The following is a 14,096-nucleotide window of genomic DNA, read 5'->3' on the forward strand; positions in this document are numbered from 1 at the left end:
GTGGGTGATTGGCTGGAGGCGACTGAACTGTGAAATTGGCATCTGAGACCTCAGACGCCTGTGTCTCCATTTCAGAATCTGAAGATACAATGTTGTGCATGTCGGCATCGACACTGACCAGAGGCGTCACAGCCGGCTGGCTCGATAATGGAGGATTGGGACCGGTTTCTTCCAAGGAACCGCACGAGGGACTAGCCTCTGAGAGCACATATGGCCCAAATGCCGTCTCATTAGTTGCCCCCGGACCCCGACCTGGTAAGGGACTGATCCCGTTTGATGGATGCCAATCCCGGAGAGAATCAAATTGAGTCGGGTACAAAGCCTCCGAGTCATTAGCATCTCAGTGGGTCCACTCCAGTCAGGTGTGGTCCTGGATGAGAATACAAAATCGAGCCAGCCTGGTGTCCATCGACCCCGAAGTCTGCCAAACCCGCTGCCTTGCATTTGAAAAAAAAATATTTTTATATCCGCCATATTTTCAGCATTTTCACCATACCAAAGAAAGAAAACAAAAACAGAACAACCCCAACAATATAAAACCTAAAACATAGACACAGAGAACAAAATCACCCCCCCCCCTCACCTTTAGCATTTGATGCACGATCAATGACCACTAAAGCGAGGTTGTGGTCCAACTGAAGGCTTTAATAAGCTAGGTGTTTCCCCCCGCAGCTCAGGTACAGAATGAAGGCTGCTGGGGCGGCACGGGCTCTTATACCCCGCCTAGCAGGGCGGAGCTACCATACAGCTTGACCAATAGGAAGCATACAATATCTACCAATGGTATTCCAGCATGACCAAGTACCGTAATACCTCGACACTGACTACCACATTCACCCCCTGTTAAAAAAGAGTCCGGCGGGGTTGGTGGCCTAATATTACAACATGGTAACGTGGTAGAAATTATAGTTATGGAGGTACCGTAATACCTCTGTACAGCGTTTTGTAACTATTTACAATTCTATTAATTATTTACAATTTATGATTTAAATTTACAATTTAAAATGAAGCAATGAGTCGATCGGGGGCCCTGGTCGTCCTCTGTGATCGTCGGAGCTTCGGTGGTGACTCCGGTGGAGGCTCGGGCGTCTGTGACTCCGGGAGCTATGCTTCGATCTCCATGGCAGCTTCAACACCCTTCAACGGCGCTGGTGGTGAAAACGGTTGACCTGGGGAGGGAGCGCCTACGGGGTGCGTCGGTGGGTGGGGGGGACTAGACGGGGCCGACGGAAGGACCGATCCTCCTGTAAGGTGCACTGGTGGGGGGGAGGGTGGGACTGGTGACTGGGGTGTGCATGGGGATTCTGCGGGCGCCAGGTCTTGTAGGGAGACCGTATCTTGTCGGCCGTCGGGGTACACCACGTAGGCGTACTGGGGGTTGGCGTGGAGAAGATGGACCCTCTCGACCAACGGGTCCGACTTGTGCACCCGTACGTGTTTTCGGAGCAGGATGGGTCCGGGAGCTGCCAGCCAGGTCGGGAGCGAGGTCCCAGAGGAGGACTTCCTGGGGAAGACAAGGAGACGTTTGTGAGGTGTCTGGTTGGTTGTGGTAAAAAGCAGTGACCGGATGGAGTGTAGGGCATCCGGGAGGACTTCCTGCCAGAGGGAGACTGGGAGATTCCTGGACCGTAGGGCCAGTAGGACGGTCTTCCAGACCGTTCCGTTCTTCCTCTCTACCTGCCCGTTTCCCCGGGGGTTGTAACTGGTCGTCCTGCTCGAGGCGATGCCCTTGCTGAGCAGGAATTGACGCAGTTCGTCACTCATAAAGGAGGACCCCCTATCGCTATGTATGTAGGCGGGGAACCCGAACAGTGCAAAGATGCTATGGAGGGCCTTGATGACGGTGGTTGTGGTCATGTCGGGGCAGGGGATGGCGAATGGGAACCGGGAGTACTCGTCAATCACGTTCAGGAAGTACGTGTTGCGGTCGGTGGAGGGGAGGGGGCCTTTGAAGTCCATGCTGAGGCGTTCAAAGGGACGGGAAGCCTTTATCAGGTGCGCCTGGTCGGTAGAAGTGCGGTTTGCACTCCGCGCAGATTTGGCAGTCCCTGGTGGCTGCCCTGACCGCCTCGATGGAGTAGGGCAGGTTGCGGGTCTTGATAAAGTGGAAAAAGCGAGTGACCCCCGGGTGGCAGAGGTTCTCGTGGAGGGCTCGGAGGCGGTCCACTTGTGCGGTGGCACAAGTGCCGCGGGATAGGGCATCAGGAGGCTCGTTTAGCTTCCCGGGACGATACAAGATCTCGTAGTTGGAGGTGGAGAGTTTGATCCTCCACCGCAAGATCTTATCGCTTTTTATCTTGCCCCGCTGTGCATTATCGAACATGAAAGCAACCGACCGTTGGTCCGTGAGGAGAGTGAATCTCCTGCTGGCCAGGTAATGCCTCCAATGTCGCACAGCTTCTACTATGGCCTAGGCCTCATTTTCGACTGAGGAGTGGTGGATTTCGGAAGCATGGAGGGTACGGGAGAAGAAGGCCACGGGACTGCCCGCTTGATTGAGGGTGGCCGCCAGAGCTACGTCAGACGCGTTGCTCTCGACCTGGAAGGGGAGGGACTCATCGCTGGTGTGCATCGTGGCCTTTGCAATATCTGTTTTGATGCGGCTGAAGGCCTGGCGGGCCTCTATCGACAGGGGAAAAGTAGTGGACTGGATTAGTGCACGGGCCTTGTCTGCGTACTGGGGAACCCACTGGGCGTAGTAAGAAAAGAAGCCCAGGCAGCATTTCAGGCCTTTGGCACAGTGGGGGAGAGGGAACTCCATGAGGGGGCGCATGCGTTCAGGGTCGGGGCCTCTCACTCCATTACACACTACGTAGCCCAGGATGGCTAGACGGTCGGTGATGAACACGCATTTTTCTTTGTTGTAAGTGAGGTTCAGGGCGTTAACGGTCTGGAGGAATTTGCGGAGGTTGGCGTCGTGGTCCTGCTGGTCGTGGCCGCAGATGGTGACGTTGTCGAGATACGGGAACGTGGCCCGTAAACCGTGCTGGTCAACCATTCAGTCCATCTCTCGTTGGAAGACCGAGACTCCGTTCGTGACGCCGAATGGAACCTTTAAAAAGTGGTATAGCCACCCGTTTGCTTCGAAGGCAGTATACTTGCGGTCACCGGGGCAAATGGGGAGCTGGTGGTGGGCGGGTTTGAGGTCCACGGTGGAAAAAACCTTGTACTGTGCAATCCGATTGACCATGTCGGATATGCGGGGGAGAGGGTACGCATCTAGCTGAGTGTACCTGTTGATGGTCTGACTATAGTCGATGACCATCCTCTGTTTCTCCCCGGTCTTAACGACTACCACCTGGGCTCTCCAGGGACTGTTGCTGGCCTGGATGATGCCTTCCTTCAGCAGCCTCTGGACTTCAGACCGGATGAATGCTCGGTCCTGGGCGCTGTACCGTCTGCTCCTAGTGGCAACGGGTTTGCAATCCGGTGTGAGGTTCGCAAACAAGGAAGGCGGTTCAACCTTGAGGGTCGCGAGGCCGCAGACAGTCAGTGGAGGTATAGGGCCGCCAAATTTAAATGTTGAACTCTGGAGGTTGCATTGGAATTCCAACCCTAGGAGTGTGGGCGCACAGAGATGGGGGAGGACATACAGCCGGTAATTTCGGAACTCCCTCCCCTGCACCGTTAGGTTAGCGATGCAGAACCCCGTGATCTGAACGGAGTGGGATCCCGCCGCCAGGAAAATTTTCTGGGTGCTTGGCCGAATTACGAGGGAACAGCGTCTTACCGTGTCCGGATGAATGAAGCTCTCCGTGCTCCCAGAGTCGATAAGACACGGCGTCTCGCAGCCATTCACTAGGACTGTAGTGGTTGCAGTCTGGAGCGTCCGGGGTCGCGACTGGTCCAGGGTCATTGATGCCAAACGTGGTTGTCGCAGTAGATCATCGTTATCAGGCAGTATGGGGCCGTCTGTGTCGGGGTCCTTTCCTGTCAGCCAAGATGGCGGCGTCCACGGATCGCACGCGGTCGGGGGTGGACAAAATGGCGGCGCCCATCTCTCCCTCGTGGTGTCCGGGGTCCAAAATGGCGGCGTCCGTTGGTCGCACGTGGATCGCTGGGGGGGCTGGGTCTGTGGTCCCGTTTCTTCCCCGGAGATAGCGGCGACCCCGCGGGATTGGCACACCGTCGCGTAGTGGCCCTTCTTCCCGCAGCTTTCGCAGCCGGGTATCGCTGCCGAGGGTGTTTCGGCTGGCCGCACAAATAGCAGCGGGGCCCCCCCGGTTGGTCTGGTGTTTTGGCCGCTCAGGTTTGCGGGGGGGGGGTGTCGGAGAGTCGACCGCAGCGGGGGTCCACAGAGCCCAAGGGGCTGTAGTGCGGTCGGGGGCGTAGGCGCGGGCGTTACGCGAGGAAACATCGAGGGATGCCGCCAGGGCCCGAGCTTCTGTAAGTCCCAGAGATTCTTTCTCCAGAAGCCTCTGGCGGATCTGGGAAGAGGCCAAACCTGCCACATACGCATCGCGGACCAGGAGCTCTGTGTGTTCACTCGCTGTTACCGCCGGGCAGTTGCAGTTTCGACCCAGGATCTGCAGGGCGTTATAAAACTCGTCCAGCGATTCCCCCGGAAATTGCCGTCGTGTGGCGAGCTGGTAGCGAGCAAAAACCTGGTTGGCGGGCCGGATGTAGATATCCTTCAGCGCGGCGATGGCACCGGTGAAACCGTCCTCGTCCTCGATAAGGGAGTAGACGTCAGGACTCACCCTGGAATAGAGGACCTGCATCTTTTGTTCGTCAGTCGGTGTGCCGGGGGCCGTTCGGAGGTAGCCCTCAAAGCATGCCAGCCAGTGTTTGAAGATAGAGGCCGAGTTAGCTGCTTGGGGTGCGATGCGCAGGCACTCCGGGGTGATTCGGAGCTCCATGTTCCTACGTCGTTTTTTATTTAAGTCTGCTCAATAAATTGTTGTATCGTCAATATGACGCGAGGCAGGTTGAAGTAACGTCAATTAAAGGCTTTATTGAGCAGAACTTGTTCCCCAGCAGCTCGGTTACAGAATGCAGCTGCTGAGGGAAATGGAGGGGAAAGCTGGGTTCTGATACCGGCATTTCTGGGCGGAGCCCAGTAGGCGGCAGATGCTATCAGGACCCAGTATCCATCTACCAATAGCCTGTCGGCATCGTGGTGTACCGTATTACCCCTAATACATACCACCACAGAGGGGCAGGGCCCCACGGAGGAAGAGGGGGGGTGCAGGCCCGGGGATGGGGAGTTGGGGTAAGGTCGCAAAAAGGAGCTGCGCAAGAAGGGGCGGGGTCGGCTCAGGAAAGCGCGGGCTTTTTCCCGCGTTAGGGAAGGATGGGGGCCGGGCTGGGCGGGAAGGGCGGTGCTGGAGAGGAGCACACACTGACTGCCAAGGGGTGGGGGGATTCTCACACAGAGGGGTCGATGGAATGGCGGGAGAGGCCAGGGTCAGCAGGAGTCAGCTGACTTACGGGAGTGTCATGGGGGGAGCAAAATGGCTGGATGAGGATCTAGTGGGGGGGGGAGGGGGGGAACTGGGTTGCTGCTGCATTGGCCAAAGGGGAGCTGGAAGTAGGAGAGGTAGTCGGGGCGGGGCTCCGCCGCCTGGGGGACTGGAGGGTGCGGGAGGCGCGGGCACGTGGCTGGCCTAGAAAAGGAGATGGCTAGTCGGGGGGAGGGGGGGGGGGGGGGGGGCGAGTAGCCCCCCGATCCGGCTGATAACTTGGGAATGTGAGGGGCCTGAACGGGCCGGTCAAGAGGGCCCGGGTGTTCGCGCACTTATAGGGACTGAAGGCAGACGTGGTTATGCTCCAGGAGACACATCTGAAGGTGGCAGATCAGGTTAGGCTGAGAAAGGGATGGGTAGGGCAGGTAGTCCATTCAGGGCTTGTTGCGAAGAACAGAGGGGTTGCAATACTGGTGGGGAAGCGGGTGTCGTTCGAGGCACTGAATATTGTAGTGGACATTGGAGGTCGATATGTGAGGGGGAGTGGTAGGTTGCAGGGGGTGCGGGTGCTACTGGTGAACGTATATGCCCCGAATTGGGATGATGCCGGATTTATAAAACGCATGCTGGGTCGGATTCCGGACCTGGAGGTAGGAAGCTTGATAATGGGGGGGGGACTTCAACACAGTGCTGGACCCAGCACTGGACCATTCTTGGTCCAGGATGGGTAAGAGGCCGGCTGCGGCCAAGGTGCTCAGGGGTTTATGGACCAGATGGGGGAGTGGATTCATGGAGGTTTGTCAGGCCGCTGGCCAGGGAATTTTCTTTCTTTTCCCACGTCCATAGAGCCTACTCCTGGATAGATTTTTTCATTTTGAGTAGGGCGCTAATCCCGAAAGTGGAGGGAATGGGATATTCGGCCATAGCCATCTCGGGCCACGCCCCGCATTGGGTGGAGCTGGAGTTGGGGGAGGAGAGGGACCAGCGCCCGTTGTGGCGCCTCGATGTGGGACTGTTGGCGGATGAGGGGCTGTGCGGGCGGGTGCGGGGGTGTATTGAAAGATATTTGGAGGCCAACGACAACAGGGAGGTGCAGGTGGAGGTAGTCTGGGAGGCGCTGAAGGTGGTGGTCAGGGGAGAGCTAATCTCCATTAGGGCCCACAGGGAGAAGAGAGAGGGGTGGGAGAGGGAGAGGTTGGTGGGGGAGATTCTAAGGGTAGACAGGAGATATGCAGAGGCTCCCGAGGAGGGGCTACTTAGGAAGCGACGGAACCTCCGGACGGAATTCGACCTGTTGACCACGGGGAAAGCAGAGGCACAGTGGAGGAAAGCGCAGGGGCGATGTATGAGTATGGGGAGAAGGCGAGTCGGATGCTGGCACATCAGCTTCGTAAGAGGGAGGCAGCGAGGGAGATTGGTGGAGTTAAGGATAGAGGGGGGAATACGGTGCGGAGTGCGGTGAGAATAAACGAGGTATTTAGGGACTTCTATGGGGATCTGTAGCCCCCAGCGGGGGAGGTGGGGATGCGACGATTCCTAGATCAGCTGAGCTTCCCGAGGGTGGAGGAGGAGGAGGTGGCTGGTTTGGGGGCGCCGATTGGGCTGCAGGAGCTGGTTAAAAGATTGGGGAGCATGCAGGCGGGGAAGGCCCCGGGGCCGGATGGGTTCCCGGTTGAATTCTACAGGAAATACGTGGACCTGCTGGTTGCTAGTGAGGACTTTTAATAAGGTGAGGGAGGGGGGGACCTTGCCCCCGACAATGTCCAGGGCGTTGATTTCTTTGATCTTGAAGCGGGACAAGGATCCATTGCAATGTGGGTCGTATAGACCGATCTCGCTCCTCAATGTTGACGCTAAGTTGCTGCTGAAGGTGCTGGCTACGAGAATTGAGGACTGCGTCCCGGGGGTGATTCATGAGGACCAGGCGGGATTTGTGAAGGGCAGACAGCTAAACACCAATGTGCGGAGGCTCCTCAAGGTGATTATGATGCCCTCGGTGGAGGGGGAAGTGGAGGTAGTGGCAGCTATGGACGCGGAGAAGGCCTTTGATCGGGTGGAGTGGGAGTATCTTTGGGAAGTTTGGGTTCAGGGAGGGGTTCATCAGGCTGCTATATAGAGCTCCAGTGGCGAGTGTGGCTACGAACCGGCGGAGGTCGGAGTACTTTCGGCTGTACCGGGGGACGAGGCAGGGGTGCCCCTTATCCCCCTTGTTGTTTGCACTGGCAATTGAGCCGCTGGCCATGGCACTGAGGGAGTCCAGGAAATGGAGGGGATTGGTCCGGGGGGGAGAGGAACACCGGGTGTCGTTGTATGCCAATGACCTGTTGTTGTCTGTTGCGGATTCAGTGGAGGGGATGGCGGAGGTCATGCGGATCTTTAGGGAGTTTGGGGACTTTTTGGGGTATAAACTCAACGTAGGGAAGAATGAGCTCTTTGTGGTGCATTCAGGGGACCAGGGAAGGGGGATAGACGAGCTACCGCTGAAGAGGGCGGAAAGGAGCTTTCGGTACCTAGGGATCCAAGTAGCTAGGGGTTGGGGGGCCCTGCACAAGCTCAATTTGACGCGGTTGGTGGAGCAGATGGAGGAGGATTTTAAAAGATGGAATATGCTGCAACTCTCACTAGCGGGTAGGGTGCAGTCGGTCAAAATGACGGTCCTACCGAGGTTTCTCTTTGTGTTCCAGTGCCTTCCCATTATGATCCCCAAGGCCTTTTTCAAACGGGTAAGTAGGAGCAACATGGGATTTGTGTGGGCGAATAAGACCCCGAGGGTGAAAAGAGAGTGTTTCTGGAGCGTAGCAGGGACAGGGGGGGGGCTGGCGCTGCTGAATTTGTGTGGCTATTATTGGGCAGCCAATGTGGCGATGATCCGTAAGTGGGTAATGGAGGGAGAGGGTGCGGCGTGGAAGAGGCTAGAGATGGCGTCCTGTGTGGGCACGAGCCTGAGGGCGCTGGTGACGGCACCGCTGCCGCTCTCGCTGACAAGGTACACCACGGTCCGGTGGTGGCGGCGACGCTGAAGATCTGGGGGCAGTGGAGGCGACAAGGGGTGAGGTGGGAGCCTCGGTTTGGTCCCCGATTCGGGAGAACCATCAGTTCATCCCGGGAAGGATGGATGGGGGGTTTCGGAGCTGGCATCGGGCAGAGATTAGAAGAATGGGGGACCTGTTCATCGATGGGACGTTTGCAAGCCTAGAGGCGCTGGAGGAGATGTTTGGGCTGCCCCGGGAAACGCTTTCAGGTACATGCAAGTGAGGGTGTTTGTGAGGCGGCAGGTGAGGGAATTCCCGCTGCTTCCGGCACGTGGGATTCGGGACAGGGTGATTTTGGGTGAATGGGTTGGAGAAGGCAAAGTTTTGGTGATTTACCAGGAGCTGAAGGAAGAGGAGGAGGCCTCGGTGGAGGAGTTAAAGGGCAAGTGGGAGGAGGAGCTTTTGGAGGAGATAGATGAGGGTCTGTGGGCTGATGCCCTGAGTAGGTTTAATTCTTCCTCCTCTTGCGCCAAGCTCAGCCTAATACAGTTCAAAGTTACTCACAGAGCGCATATGACAGGGGCGAGGTTGAATAGGTTCTTTGGGGTGGAGGACAGATGTGGGAGGTGCTCGGAGAGTCTGGCAAATCACGTCCATATGTTCTGTTGATGTAGTGTATATGGATTTCAGTAAAGCGTTTGATAAGGTTCCCCACGGTAGGCTACTGCAGAAAATACGGAGGCATGGGATTCAGGTGATTTAGCAGTTTGGATCAGAAATTGGCTAGCTGGAAGAAGACAAAGGGTGGTGGTTGATGGGAAATGTTCAGACTGAAGTCCAGTTACTAGTGGTGTACCACATGATCTGTTTTGGGGCCACTGCTGTTTGTCATTTTTATAAATGACCTGGAGGAGGGCGTAGAAGGATGGGTGAGTAAATTTGCAGATGACACTAAAGTTGGTGGAGTTGTGGACAGTACGGACACATGTGACAAGTTACAGAGGGACATAGATAAGCTGCAGCGCTGGGCTGAGAGGTGGCAAATGGAATTTAATGCAGAAAAGTGTGAGGAGATTCATTTTGGAAGGAATAACAGGAAGACAGAGTACTGGGCTAATGGTAAGATTCTTGGCAGTGTGGATGAGCATAGAGATCTCGGTGTCCATGTACATAGAACCCTGAAAATTGCCACCCAGGTTGAGAGGGTTGTTAAGAAGGCGTACGGTGTGTTAGCTTTTATTGGTAGAGGGATTGAGTTTCGGAGCCATGAGGTCATGTTGCAGCTGTACAAAACTCTGGTGCGGCCGCATTTGGAGTATTGCATGCAATTCTGGTCGCCGCATTATAGGAAGGATATGGAAGCATTGGAAAGGGTGCAGAGGAGATTTACCAGAATATTGCCTGGTATGGAGGGAAGATCTTATGAGGAAAGGGTGAGGGACTTGAGGCTGTTTTCGTTAGAGAGAAGAAGGTTAAGAGGTGACTTAATTGAGGCATACAAGATGATCAGAGGATTGGATAGGGTGGACAGTGAGAGCCTTTTTCCTCGGATGGTGATGTCTAGCACGAGGGGACATAGCTTTAAATTGAGGGGAGATAGAAACAAAACAGATGTCAGAGGTAGGTTCTTTACTCAGAGAGTAGTAATGGCGTGGAATTCCCTGCCTGCAACAGTAGTGGACTCGCCAACACTAAGGGCATTCAAATGGTCATTGGATAGACATATGGGCGATAAGGGAATAGTGTAAATGGGCTTTAGAGTGGTTTCACAGGTCGGCGCAACATCGAGTGCCGAAGGGCCTGTACTGCACTGTAATGTTCTATGTTCTATGGTCATGCCCGGCGCTGGATGGGTTTTGCGAGGACTATGTCCAAGGTGGGCTGGGGGTTAGCATTATTTGGGGTATCGGACGAGCCGGGAGTGCAGGAGGCGAAAGAGGCCGGTATTTTGGCCTTTGCGTCCCTGGTAGCCCGGCGGAGGATCTTGCTCATGTGGAAGGACGTGAAGCCCCCCAGTGTGGGAGCCTGGATAAATGACATGGCAGGGTTCATCAAGCTGGAGAGTGTGGTGTTGGGTGTTCTGAGGTACAGATGAACCAACACGGTTGTATTTGGTACAACGCTGTTTTATTTCAACTTGTTATTTACAGTTCTGTCCTGGTACTCAGCACGTGGTGACTCCCTGTGTGTGATGTTAATCAGGTCCTGTCCTTGTCCTGGTCTCCAGATCTACTGACCACCAGGTGTCGTGTTTCTTCTCTTATACTGTCTCTGTCCTTGTCTATGATTGGTTGTGGTGTTGTGTGTGCTGATTTGTCTGTTGGTCTGTCTATCATGATGTGTGTGTTTGAATATCATGACAGAGAGGACAAAGTTTGCCTTGTGAGGGTCTGTGCAGGGGTTCCTCAGGCGGTGGCAACCGTTCCTAGACTATCGCGCGGAGCGTTAGGAGGAGGTCAGCAGCAGCCCAGGGGCGGGGCGGGGGGGTTCTTTTGGGGTGGCGTTTGGGTGAAGGTGTTTTTTTTTTCCTTATTTGTGTTTTTAAATGTTATATGGGGGGTTATTGTATCTGGGGGAAATCCATTTATAATTTCTGATTGTTGTGTTCTTGTTTCTTTCCTTTTGTTGGGGGGGGGGGGGGGGTTTGTTGAAAATTTGCTGAAAAATTTGAATAAATATATTTTTTAAAAAAGGAATGGGATCTGGGATCATTTTGGTCTCCGCTTAATCTGCCTGCGACCATGGTGGTTGCACTGTCCCAGTCGACAAAAAGCTGCTGACACTTGTTTCAAATTGGTGACCCCTCACTTCTCTGCAGATGCCATAATGTAATGAGGTCAACAATGGCGATCATTGCACGATTAAAGGAATAATATTAATTATGCGGGGAGGGAGAGGGCTAGTTAGCTCAGTTGGCCAGCCCGATAGCTTGTGACTCAGAATAATGCGAGCACTATGGGGTCACGGTCTGAGGATTCAGGATAAACCAAACAGTAGCACAGTGGTTAGCACTGTTGCTTCACAGCTCCAGGGCCCCAGGCTCGATTCCCGGCTTGGGTCACTGTCTGTGCAGAGTCTGCACGTTCTCCCCGTGTGTGCGTGGGTTTCCTCCGGGTGCTCCGGTTTCCTCCCACAGTCCAAAGATGTGCAGGTTTGGTGGATTGACCGCGCTAAATTGCCCTTAGTGTCCAAAAAAGGTTAGGTGGGGTTACTGGGTTACGGGGATAGGGGGGAGGAGTTCATTACCACAGGAAGTAGTTGATGCTAAAACACTGAATATATTCAAGAAGCGGCTGGATATACACTTGGGGAGAATGGGATCAAAGGCTATGGGGAGAAAGCAGGATTAGGCTATTGAGTTGGATGATCAGCCATGATCGTGATGAATGGAGGGGCAGGCTCGAAGGGCCAAAAGGCCTCCTCCTGCTCCTATCTTCTATGTATCTATGATCTCCGTTTCACCTGACAGACTTATGGTGCACCTCCTCACCCTACTCCGTACTAAAAAGCACGGCGGAAGCCAGAGGGCGCAATTCTCCCATCGGGGTCTAAGTGCCGATGCCGGAGTGAAAACCGGAGTGTTTCACTCCGGCGTCGGAACCCCGGGGGGCTGGGAGCGGCGTCGCGTCATTTACGCGTGCCGGGCCTTGGCGCCGCGTAAAAGCAGCGCCGCGTAAATGACGTCACCCGCACATGCGCGGTTGCCGTCCTCCCCGAGGCCACCCTGCAAGAAGATGTCGGATGGTTCTTGCGGGGCGGCGGAGGAAAGGACGTTCTACTTCAGAGAGGCTGGCCCGCCGATCGTTGGGCACCGATTGCGGGCCAGACCCCATTTGAGGCCCCCCCCCCCGGTGCAGGAACCGCTCTCGCCACACACCCCCACAGGCCGCCCCCAATTCTATGGAACATATAACGACATGCAGTGCACTGAGAGTGTGCAGAATGTAATCTGGAACTCCCTCCCTTAAAATCTGGAACTCTATCTCCAATTGGAAAGTTTTGCGACTGTATATAAATGGTGCGCACCTAGTAATCTTTCTATTACTCCTACTACCACCTCACCACTTTTCACCAGACTGTCTAACCTTATCTTACACAGTGGCACACCATTGCTCTCACTACTAATTCCACATATTACCTTTTCTGGCAATACTCCTTCCAAACTATAAGGGCGGGATTCTCCATCCCGCCAGCCCGGCCAGTGGGATTTCCCGCTTGTGGGCAGCCCCACGCCATCGGGAAATCCTTGGGCATGGGTGTGCTGCTGGCAGAACAGAGAATCCCGACAGCGGACAGTTCAGCCCCATATTTCCTTATCTCTCACCATTAAACATTGACTTGCTCCTGTATCCCATAAAATCTTAATCTCTTTATCACACCCAGGTTTACAACCCTTAATTTGCCCAATACCTATAACCCAATATTCTTTTTTTTTAAATTTAGAGTACCCTATTAATTTTTTCCAATTAAGGGGCAATTTAGCGTGGCCAATCCACCTAGCCTGCACATCTTTGGGTTGTGGGGGTGAAACCCACGCAGGCACGGGGAGAATGTGCAAACTCCACACGGACAGTGACCCAGAGCTGGGATCGAACCCGGGACCTCGGCGCCGTGAGGCAGCAGGGCTAACCCACTGTGCCACCGTGCTGCCCTAGAACCCAATATTCTTAAAGTCTTCCAGTCGTCACCAGGTCTAGGCAGCAGACGATCAAGTGGGTTGGTCTGACCCGACAGTCTGCCCCTCTACCGTGGAGAGGAAGCATGCGGTGTCAACTGGCACATTCAATCCTCCCCCCCTCCTCCTCTCCTCTCTCTCCCCAACTCTCTCCCCCCCCAACTCCTGACTGCACAAAACCCCCCCCTCAACTCTGCGAACCCCCCCCCCCCCAAGCATCGGCACTGAAGGACAAACCCCCCTTCCTGACTCTGCAAGGCTGCCCACGAAGTGCAGGTGTGTGTCCTCCTCCCCTCCAAGCTCTCCTGGACCCCTGTCACCCCTTGGACATTCTTCTGGCCAGTCGCGAACTGCGCACTCACCTCTGAACTCCCCTTGGAAGTGACCTCGCCAGGTCCCCATTTTTAAAAGGCAGTTGTAAACCGCGCCACTGTGATGTCACAAGGCCATGGGTGGGCTCTTCAGCAAGGGGAGAGGTTACAGCGGAGAGACCTGCTAATGAGATTAAAGTGAATGCAAACGGTATTCTGGACCTTTCATGGCGGGAGCCCCATTACGTCATTGGCAGGTGGTGGGGACTATTGTTCCAGGAAATCTCGTTGGTGTAAATCCCATTTTTTGGCTCTTGCCAGATTTTACGCCCTTGTCGCCACTAACGTCTGCAGCAAACAGAGACGTAGAATCCCGGCCAACAACAGACACTGGAGAAAAAACACTCAGGAAACTAATGGGGCTAAAGGCTGGTAAATCCCCTGGAGTTGATGGGTTACATCCTGGGGTAATAAAGGGAGTGGCGACAGAGATACCGGATGCACTGGCGGTAATCTTCCATGAATCCTTGAATTCTGGAAACGTCCCAGAGGATTAGGAAACTGCCAATGTAACACTTTTATTCAAAAAGGGAGGGAGATAAAATATGTAACCATTTAAAAAAATTTAGAGTACCCAATTAATTTTTTCCAATTAAGGGTCAATTTAGCGCGGCCAATCCACCTACCCTGCACATCTTTTTGGGTTGTGGTGGCGACACCCACGCAAACACGG

This window comes from Scyliorhinus torazame, chromosome 10 (assembly GCF_047496885.1).
Source record: "Scyliorhinus torazame isolate Kashiwa2021f chromosome 10, sScyTor2.1, whole genome shotgun sequence".
Lineage (NCBI taxonomy): Eukaryota > Metazoa > Chordata > Chondrichthyes > Carcharhiniformes > Scyliorhinidae > Scyliorhinus > Scyliorhinus torazame.